Source organism: Arvicanthis niloticus, chromosome 8 (assembly GCF_011762505.2).
Source record: "Arvicanthis niloticus isolate mArvNil1 chromosome 8, mArvNil1.pat.X, whole genome shotgun sequence".
Classification (NCBI taxonomy): Eukaryota; Metazoa; Chordata; class Mammalia; order Rodentia; family Muridae; genus Arvicanthis; species Arvicanthis niloticus.
The window spans coordinates 4830422-4841070 of NC_047665.1; the positions used below are offsets into that span (position 1 = coordinate 4830422).

Genomic DNA, 10649 nt, shown 5'->3' on the forward strand with positions numbered 1-10649 from the left:
CAGCTTGTTGAAAGATACGACCTTTATCTCACTCAAAAGTAAAAAGATCGTGATGTTTGGCTTTCTGTCAAATCAAAGCTGTGAGCTCAGGGGGCCTGAACAGAACAGCTCCAGTACGGGCTGGTCACTCACCACACGTGTATATGTTCCACAGAAACTCTCTGAATAGGGGCTGTGTGCTCTGCGTTTTTCTTGTTGCTTGGGGAATAGTAGGGAAGTGAGTGTGGGGCGTGCATTCCAGCAGAGAGAGAGAGAGAGAGAGAGAGAGAGAGAGAGAGAGAGAGAGAGAGAGAGAGAGAGAGACTTGTGCAGAGTGATATTCAGTTTCAAGAAGAGCCTGTGGTGTGGGGAACTGGGAGAGAGGAGACTGGCAGGGGACACTCTAGTCACAGTGGTCAAAATACACCTTGTCTTGACGGTGAGCTGTGCCAATAAATAAGGGAGATATGAAAATCAGCTGGAATGTTCCGGTCTCGGAATGTTCCGGTCTCGGGGGAGGCCAGTGCAGAGACCAAAGTCAGGGTGGTCAGGATGTGACTGGGCATTAACTTGGGAGCCATTATATCCTGAGTGGGAGGAAGAAAGAAACGAAGAGAGGATGGGAGGGAGAATAACACACAGAGGAAAGAGGAGGCAGGAGGGGAAGAAGGAGCCTGAGAGGAGGGGGAGGGGGAGAGAAACAGAGGGAGGGAGGGATGGAAGGAGGGAGAGAAAGGCAGAGAAAGACAGAGAGACAGACAGATGGAGGGAGGAAGGGAGGGAGGGGAGGGAGGGAGGGAGGGAGGGAGGGAGGGAGGGAGGGAGGGAGGGAGGGAGGGAGGGAGAGAGAACAAGAACCCAGATTGAGGCCCTTAGGGTTCCTGTAAGTCTTCAGCCTTTTTGTGGGATGGGAAGCTGTCCAGGATTTTGAGGAGAAGGGGTCTGTGAGCTCAGTTAAGGTTAGGTATGTGAAACTGAAAGAGTAGAGTCGTGTGTGTGTGTGTGTGTGTGTGTGTGTGTGTGTGTGAACATCAGACAGGAAGCCAGGTGAGACAGGGTGAGGATGGCTTCCCAGAAGGTGCCTTCTCACCTGTACCTGGGTAGGGGTCCCATGACAGTACTGGAGGTAATCACATCTGGGGTAGATTTTCAGAGGAGTGGAGATTTTGTGCTTTGATGGATTCAACAAGAAAAACTAGTTTCAAGATTCCTTGGGAGGGTGGCATTTGTGCCAACTGAGGTCCACAGGCGAAACAGGTTTGGTGGGAAGGGTACAAAGTTCAGATTTGGACACGCTGCGCCTGAGACGTCCATCAGATAGTCAACAAAGATGCTAGCGAGGCCTCTGGGAGTCGGGTCCAGAGTTCTGCAAAGGACTGAGCTGGAAATAGATGTCTGAGAAGAGTTGGGAGGAAGCACACCTGTTATGTACCAGGAGCCTTGCTGGGTGTAGGGGTTGGGGGTAGGGAAAGTACTGAGAGGAACTCGGGGGCCTTCTGTGGCTTTCCAGAAGGTGCCTTCTCACCCAGATTCTGCGTGCATAAATCAGCATCCTGTGAAAAAAAATGTCCACACTTGAACCTAGACCATGCCGAGCTCTCTTTCAGACTCAAACATCTTACATCTTTTATACATCTTACAGTGGGGAGACCCGTTCTTGTGTCTTTAACCCAGATTTCCTCCAGGTTTTCAAGTTTTAATTTTAACTTTTCTCTGTGATTTTTTTTTTTTTTTTGAGAGGGGCTCTCACTGCAGAGCACTGACTGGTCTAGAACTCATTGTATAGACCAGAGTGGCCTGGAAATCATAGAGACCCACCTACCTCTGCCTCCTGAGTGTTGGAATTAAAGGTGTGTGCCACTGTACTTGCCTCCTCCAAATCTATTCCTAACTATTTTGTTACTTACTTATCTAAAGGTGCATATAGAAAGAATCCACAGCTCTCTGTCTCCTCACAGAGAATGCAATATGACCAGCTACCCCACACACCACCGCCATGCCTTTGCTGCTGATGGCTTGTAACTTCAAACTATGATCCAACCCCTACCTTTTCTCTGTAGCTTACGTTTTCTGTATGTATACACACGTGTGTGCATATGTGTGTGCCTGTGCATGTATGCATGCATGTGTGTGTGTGTGTGTGTGTGTGTGTGTTTTCTACCTTCTGAACAACATTGCATTTGGAAGTACTGGCCTGGTACAGTTAATGATTTTAACGGCTGATTGCAACACAGTGTGGCACATACCCAGAGTTCACTGTATTTTATGGAAGAGAGTCATGGAATGTTTTTCTGCTTGGAAATGCAAAGGGAAAGCCTTGGTCTGTATTTGTTTAAAATGAGAGCAATACACTCATGCTTTATAGATGAGGTAAGAGTCCTGCCCTGTAGTTCTTTTTAATAGTGTGAGCCAAAGAAACTAGCTTTCCTGTCTCTCTTCCATTTGGAAAACTAAGAGAAATATTGACTTTCACAGCCAGAGTGTCACAGGAAATGCTATCCAGTTTGTGTATTTTTAATTGAATATCATTGAGTTCTTAGGGAATAGAGTTATTAAAAGTCATCCATTGCAGATAAGTATTAACCCTTTAGCTCAGTTGTCTGCATCCATATCCAATAAGACCTCAAAATGAGTTCTCTAAAAGGTGAGGGAGTTCATGGCCAAGGTTAGTGCCCAGTGCCAAAGCACGGTAACAGCTTGGGTGGTTTTAGGAGTGAGTTTTAGAGACTGTGGACAGCAGAGTCCACCACCGGTGAATTGTAATTGGCTTGTCCCTTTGATGCCAGAGTGTGCAGTTCTGCAATGGGGGATTGTACTCACACTGTGTTGTTGACACCTCTCTACTTCCCACCAACCAGTTCAAGCTGGGGTCACACAGGACAGTGCTGGCTTCCTCCTTCCTGAGTGATAGCTTCCAGAAACAACTTCTCAAGAAGCATGGGTCCATCATGCCACATAACACAGGTTCCAGTGTCAAATGAAAGTGTCGAACAGAGTGTGAGGAAGCCCGTGACAGGGTACAGACTGGGTAAGGACTGACTGCATCTATACCAGTCCCTATCGGCACTTGCTTTAAAGTTAGTCTCAAGACAGGAGTTTCTGTTTCTTCTTGATCTTTTCTTTTCTTTTTTTCTTTTTCATTTAAAACATTCTTATTTGAGAATGTGGTACTATGTACCAGGATTATAGTATTTTCACCAACTTCTAAATACTTCTCCCTTCCCTACCCACCCAACTTATCCAACTTTGTGATCTCTCTCACTGTCTCTGTCTCTCTGTCTCTCTGTCTCTCTGTCTCTCTCTCTCTCTCTCTCTCTCTCTTTCTCTCTCTCTCCTCATACACAGTGCTGCCCATATTTTCTTGGATGTTTGGCACTTTTAAAGAATGCTGATTCAGCAGCTATCAGCTTTAGCTAGGAGGTGTGGGACTTGATGCCCACCTACCTCCCTTCTCCATGCTGAGACTGGGTCTGGCTTGATCATGCACAGGTCCTGTGTGTGCTGTCACAGTTGTCATGTGATCTGTGAGCTCATGTGAGCAATTGCCTTAGTGTATCAGGAAAACACTCTTCTTGTGGTCATCAACGGCCTCTGACTTTTCAAATCTTTCCACCTTCTCTTCTACCAACAGCTCCGAGCCCTGGGAAGGAGTGTGATGTAGACACCGTCACATTCTTTAGCTGCAAACTTTCCCCCTGTGTCTCATATTGGGAAATACACTCCAACCTGATTGTATTCATGCAGATTTCTCTCACATCCTACCAGGTTAGAATAAGTTGAATAACTTTCCACACACACCCCCTTTTCTTCTCTTTCCTGTAGTATGGGACAGGCTTGCTTGCTTCCTTCCTTCCTCCTAAGACACAATAAAGAAAGAGAACTTCAGTCCAACTTTGCTTATGAACATTGACACAAAAATACTCAATAAAATTCTCGAAAACTGAATCCAAGAACATATCCAGTTTTGTGGAGCACAGACTTTAGAGGTAAGACCTAATGATTGTTTGAATTTCCTCAGTTTCTGTTGTTATGTCTCACTTTTCATTTCTAATTTTGTTAATTTGGATACCGTCTCTGTGCCTTTTGGTTAGTTTTGCTAAGCGTTTGTCGATAGAAATCAAGATATTGTTGATTTCCTCAAAGAACCAGCTCTTGGTTTTCTTGAGTCTTTGTATTGTTCTCTTTGTTTCTAATTAATTGATTTTAGCCCTGAGTTTGATTATTTCCTGATGTCTACTCCTCTTGGGTGTGTTTGCTTCTTTTTGTTCTAGAGCTTTCAGGTGTGCTCTTAGGTTGGTCATATGAGATCTCCCTGATTTCGTTATGGAGGCAGTTGGTGTTATGGAGTTTCTCTTGGCACTACTTTCTTTGTGTCCCTTAAGCCTGGTTAAGTTGTACCTTCATTTTCATTGAATTCTTTAATTTCTTAAAGTCTTTAATTTCTTTCTTCATTTCTTCCCTGACCAAGTGATCATTGAGAGTTGCTCAGTTTCCATGAATATGTGGACTTTCTATTGTTGTTTTAAGTTCAGCCTTAATCTGTAGCGATCTGATAGAATGCAAGGGGTTATTTTAATCCTCTTGTGTCTGTTGAGGATTGCTTTGTGCCTGATTATATGGTCAGTTTTGGAGAAGTTTCCACCCTACTGTGCCACACCTCTGCAAATGGTCCTGGGTTGTAAAAGAAAACAGGCAGAACAAGACATGGAGAGCAAGCCAGTAAGCAGCACTCCTCCACGATCTCTGCACCAGTTCCTGCCTCCAGGCTCCTGCCTTGAATGCTGGCCTGGGCTTCTCTAAGTGATGGGCTGTGATGTGGAAATATAAATTGAGTAAACGCTCTCTTCCAACAGTTACTTTTGGCCATGGTTTTATCAAAGGGACAAAAAGTATGAGGGAAATACAGTCACCTTTCTATTTTCATGATGACAAACACTTCTGCCAGTTGCCTGACCACCTCTGCTGAGCACATCAGGCACTTTCGGGGGTGGGGGATGGAGACTCCTATATTAACTTTGAAGTACCCTTTCTTTTACTTCAATTGGGGCTACCTTTGGAGAACATCGACCATGCATGCACAGAGGTGTTTCTGTAATTTCAAGCTCATGCATCGTGACCTAAAGCTAATATTGTCCCCCCCGAAGGTATCCTACACCCCAAAGGTATCCTACACCCCAAAGGCATCCTACACCCCAAAGGCATCCTACACCCCAAAGGTATCCTACACCCCAAAGGTATCCTACACCCCAAAGGTATCCTACACCCCAAAGGTATCCTACACCCCAAAGGTATCCTACACCCCAAAGGTATCCTACACCCTTCCTTTTCAAACCACAACCTTCAAGTGCACACACTCAGAAATGTACTGCTTTGCTGAGCATAAGCGATGCTCTGACTGTCCTGAAAATACCTGGGTGTGTAGCTGTGTGTGTAACAGCCACCTGGGGTGAGCTCTCCACACTTCCCTGGCTGAGGAGAGCACTCTTGGCTCCCATTCCTGCAGCGAGGAGTCTTTCTCGGCTCCTATTTCTCTGCAGCATTTTGACTTCACTTACTGGGATCAAAGGTTGCACCTGGTCAGACATTGTCCCTTCCACATCACTCCCAGCTCCCTGAGCATGGCTGTGGATGTCCCCTTCCACATCACTCCCGGCTCCCTGAGCATGGCTGTGATTGTCCCCTTCCACATCACTCCCGGCTCCCTGAGCATGGCTGTGATTGTCCCCTTCCACATCACTCCCGGCTCCCCGAGCATGGCTGTGATTGTCCTCTCTCTCACACTCGTTCTCTCTGTTCCTTTGCACAGACTCTGCTTCTCCTTAACTTGCATCTCATCTTTGCTAAACTACTCTGGACATCCCAGGTCAATTCCCACATCTGCAATAGAGCTTCCTTGACACCTGCTCAGCTGTGTCATTCCCCTTCTCCATCTTTCGACCTTACCCTGACCCTCCTCACAGTGCTTCACGTGGATTCTAGCAACTATGCCATTTATACCACCGTTTATAATGATATCAATTTATAATGGCGTACAAATGACTACAGCATTTGTAATCCCTGTCTCACTAGAGGGTAAGAACCATGAGTTCAAAGGAAAGGCCTTTGCTGTTGCGCATGGAGATATGTGGGCCATTGTGGCGAGGGGCCAAAGGAGACTATTTGCAAAGAGACACTGAAGCATCTTCAGTATTCCTTGAGTACCCATGCCAGTGTCGGTAGAAGAATAGACAAATAGATGATGAAGGTGATTCTGTGATGTCTCATGAGAGTGAAGGAAAAGGTGTCGGGCATTGGAATCATGACTGTATTTGCTACAGATTAACAAGCAATTTAGCCGAATTGGGCCTATGCCTGAGGGCTCTGTGCAAGGCAGAATTCAAGTGATCACCCAAGACACCCAAGAGGAGAATTTTCTAACCAAAAGACATTGAAGACAAGTTTCTTGGACATTTTTAACCACATATGGCTACAGACACAGAGAAATGGTTTCAGAATAGAATCTAATTTTAAAAGAAGCAAAGCAAAAAGATCTGAAAAGTTTGTAACCTAGCCAAGACTGAGAAGGCATTAAAGAGAGCAAGCCAGGGGCTTAGCTCAGAGAGCAAGCCAGGAGCTCAGCCCAGGGAACAAGCCAGGGGTGCAATGACCTTCAGGAAAGGGTTGGCGTGAGTAGAGGAATTCAGGTTGCCGGCCATGGGAGAAAAGCCCTGGAGGCCTGTGGAGATCTCTGAGACTCTCCTTGTCATAGACCCAGAACTCCACAAGGGCAGGGGGATTTCAAATGCTTCTATGTGCCCTCTGACAGCTCACTGACAAAGGTCACACTGGGTTCTGCTCCATACATTCCAGAGCAATACTTCTTGGCAAACTCACCATGACTCCAGAGGGTCTAGGTCAGAAGGCTCTGGCCATTGCTCTGGCTATTGTTCTGGGAGGTTCCAGCAATAAGCTCCAGCCGTGTCCATGTGGAGCTAATTCTACAGGCATGTGGAGTGCAGTGGGGCTGTGAGACCTCTGAGGATTTACTCTACAGCTCCGGGCCCAGGTAGAAACATGTTGCAGTGGCCACCAGAGACAATTCATAGTAGAGCTATGGGCGTAAGGTCACCACTGAACACGCCCTTCTGTTGATGTCTTGCCTGCCCCACCACTGTATATTGAGTGGATTCTAAACTGTTCAGTTTCATAATCTCACAGCTAGAGGAGCTCACTGCCAGGGCGTCCTGCCTACCTGGAATCTCACCTTTACCTGACTTGGAGGGAACTGTTCATGTTGAACTTTGAAACAGGTGTGGGAAGGAGCTCAGGCTTTGGGGCTGTTCAAATGATGTGAGGATATTTTGGCCATGGGAAGAGCATGGCTTTTGCAACCCAGTGACAGAATTCTGTCAACACTTGTATGTTGAAACCTAACCTCTAATATGGGGGGTTGAGCCTGTGAGAATCAAACCTTACGAGTTGCTCAGCACCATCACGAGGGGACTTCCTTACTGAGGGAATGGTTTCCTCCTGGAAGGATGACATGCCCGCTTCCTTTCCTTTTTGCCGTCTACTGTGGAATGGTGAAGCAGGAAGGGTTTTCCAACATCCAGATCCAAGGAAATGGATTTCTGTTCTTTATATGCTACCCAGCTTCTCTCACTGTGTTGTAGTCACACGAAATGGAATGTGTGTGCACGAACGTGAGTGTGTGTGTGCACGCGCGTGCACGTGTGTGCATGTGTGTGTGTGTGCACGCACGCGAGTGTGTGTATGTGTACGTGTGCATGAGAGAGAGAGAGAGACAGAGAGAGACAGAGAGAGACAGAGAGAGACAGAGAGAGACAGAGAGAGACAGAGAGAGAGAGTGAAATGGACAACTAAGATCATTTAATAGAATGCAATCAAATTATAAACACCGGGGTAACACAACCTTTGACACACATCCCCAGACCACAAGTGTCAAAGGATAATCTGCAGAAATTAAAAAAGCTGTACCCATTCTGATACAGAGGGAACATGGGTTGGAACTTGTTGATTTACCTCTAAGGAAATCAGGAAGATGTTGAAAACGGCACAAACCATTTGGGGACCTGGGGGTTCACACAGTGCAGCAGGATGCCTTGAACTGTGCATCTCTGTGTGCACACATGAGGGTTTGACTTAGAGACAAATCTGGTAAAGAGGCGACAAGGCCAACCTGCCGTAGCCTCCTGGGGACATCTATTTAGCGGGACAGAAGTAATTTGCATCTTTGCCAGACAAAAGTGGCAAGCGAACACTTAACTTCACGGTGTCTGGACGCTAATCAATAGAGGGTTGAAATGTCCACAGAGGCAGTGTCCTAGAGACTTGAAGGGCCCTGCTGGGCTGACTGATCCAGCCTTAGTGAGGTGGGGAGGAGTCTGCACTCATCTCTTTGACAGTTTCTGGTCCATGCACTTTCCTTAGCACAAAGCTTAAATCTGATCCCCTGTGGGCAGACCTACCTCAGCACCTTGTCCCCTTTCAGGAAGCTGGGTGCAGAAGTTCAGGGCTGCATGGCCAGCCTATCTACAGCAACCAATGTACATGCATAAGAATGGTTAGGTTCAGCTCTTCTCAAGCAGGTTGAGGAGACAGGCAGGAGAGGAAACTTAACCACTGGACATGCTTCTTCCTGCTGTGTCTTTTAAGGTCCTATGACAAGTTAATCTGTTTTAGTGGCCTTTGATATCTAATAATTAACCATTCCCACGTTGGTGGAAGACACGTCTTCCTTTTGTGCTTTGACTCCACGGTATGTTATGTGTATCTCTGGTACAAAGTACACGATCTTATTTTACCCCACGTGTCGGTGACCTTATCAGCCTGGTTCACCTCTGGGTTTATTCAGCGCAGGACTAATACCATATCGCAGTGTGTTACTGAATTCCACGCCCGACACACTCACACTCTAGGTGCTGCATAAATGCTCAGTGGCTCAAATTTAAATTATAGGCACGTTAGTGCCGGACTGGATTGGGTTCACCTCTCCTCTCTTGAAGACTCCCCTTAGTGTGTCCCAGAGCCTCTCTGGGACATGAATACCACACCACCCCAAAAGCATATCACTGCATCCCCCAAAGACAGGAAGGGTAACTATAGTCAGTGATGGGCTGGAGTTTTAACAGGTGGAGTGGACTCCCTCACCCTTGCCTTCTGCCTCAGTGGCACACATGCAGCACAGGACTGACACTGGCCCTTCCCTGCTCCAGAGGAGGGCCTGCTGGTTCAGCTGGTCTTGCTGCCTCAGCTGACTATGTCAACACCATCTCTTGCTGCAGAGTCAAAAGTCTTCAGAAACTATGTTCTATGTCTGGTGTGTAGTCATGCCCTCTCAGGGGTAAGTCAGAAGCGTTTCTTTCTCTTCTGAAACCTTTTATTTTCATCATGACTATTATAATGACCTGGTGTGTGTGTGTGCGTGTGTGTGTGTGTATCATATGTATATGTATGTATGTATGTATGTATGTATATCATATATTATATATATTATAAAAGAGGCAATTTTAAAAATTAAATTTTACGTCTCAAATATAACTAATGGCAACACTTTGGTGTACAAAATTCTACTCATTTTGTACACATGTATCTAAATATTCATACAAACATAACCTAGTTGTGATCACCCTATTCTCTAGAAACCTGCAGGTTAGGTTAGATATACTGTGAAGCTGTGCTCTGACAACATGTCCCATTTTAAGTATAATTGGACATCGTCAAGTAAGAGGTACCATGGCCTAGATGATTATAACTTATTGACCCACTTAAAAACATAGCTGGCCACATGGCTTGTTTCTAATCCATGATCATTATAGACACTCCTGAGAGAGTGGTAAAGGTAGGTTTGGACACGTCTATTTAAGGCAACCCTAGTTTGTGGGTTGTTTGGCTTATTACTTTACAACAGCCCCTTCCTTTCTTCCTCACTTTAGCTCTTCCTGGGGGCCTCGAGCAGTTGACACAGAATTCATGTGCCTTTCTTGTTATTAATTTTCTTTATCTGAGAAGAAACAGCAGCAAAAGCTGCTGGGGAGCCGGGGTCCCCGGTTTCCATGGTTCCAGGTCCCCATGGTTCCTTTCTCATTTGCTTCTTTCGCAGTCTCTCCAGCTGGCTCTTCTCCAGCTTAGCTCAAGAGTTCACCTCTGTGTGTCCATCAGGATGGAACCAGGAACAGGGACAGGCCACAGCAACAGCACTGAATCAGGAAGAGGGACAGGCCATCCATAGCAATAGCACTGAGCCAGGAAGAGGGACAGGCCATCCATAGCAATAGCACTGAGCCAGGAGCAGGGACAGGCCATCCATAGCAATAACACTGAACCAGGAAGAGGGACAGGCCATCCATAGCAATAGCACTGAGCCAGGAGCAGGGACAGGCCACAGCTATGGCACTTGAACCAGGAGAAGCGAGGACCCACATCTACTGCACTGATGGTCTTTTGGACATTCCATTTTCATTGTGGTCAGAGAAGACAAAGAAGGAAAGAAAAGACTAAACAATCCAGAACTGCCTGAGAAAGAACCACATGCTTTCAGTTGTTAATGAATCACTGGAAATCTGGATTTCAATTGTCTTCCCGAGAGTGAAATGCGTTCCACGTGTGCCTAGGGAGCCTGCCTAGTGGCTCCTGCCATCTGCGATGGTTGGTCAGTATCGCCAACAGCA

At 46.3% G+C, this 10649-nt stretch overlaps 1 long non-coding RNA gene across 2 annotated transcripts; it reads right to left on the reverse strand.

Annotated features, from left to right (window-relative positions):
- Nucleotides 1–826: 826 nt before the first annotated feature.
- On the reverse strand, nucleotides 827–8612 carry LOC143443161 (uncharacterized). 2 transcript variants are annotated; one of them, XR_013111930.1, is made up of 3 exons: nucleotides 8448–8612; nucleotides 2800–3835; nucleotides 827–1532 (listed from the first exon to the last, which is right to left on the reverse strand). It is a non-coding gene; the product is annotated as an uncharacterized LOC143443161 (long non-coding RNA). The 2 variants fall into 2 exon arrangements; XR_013111929.1 differs by lacking the exon at nucleotides 8448–8612 and adding an exon at nucleotides 6853–7117.
- Between the last annotated feature and the right edge of the window lie 2037 nt (nucleotides 8613–10649).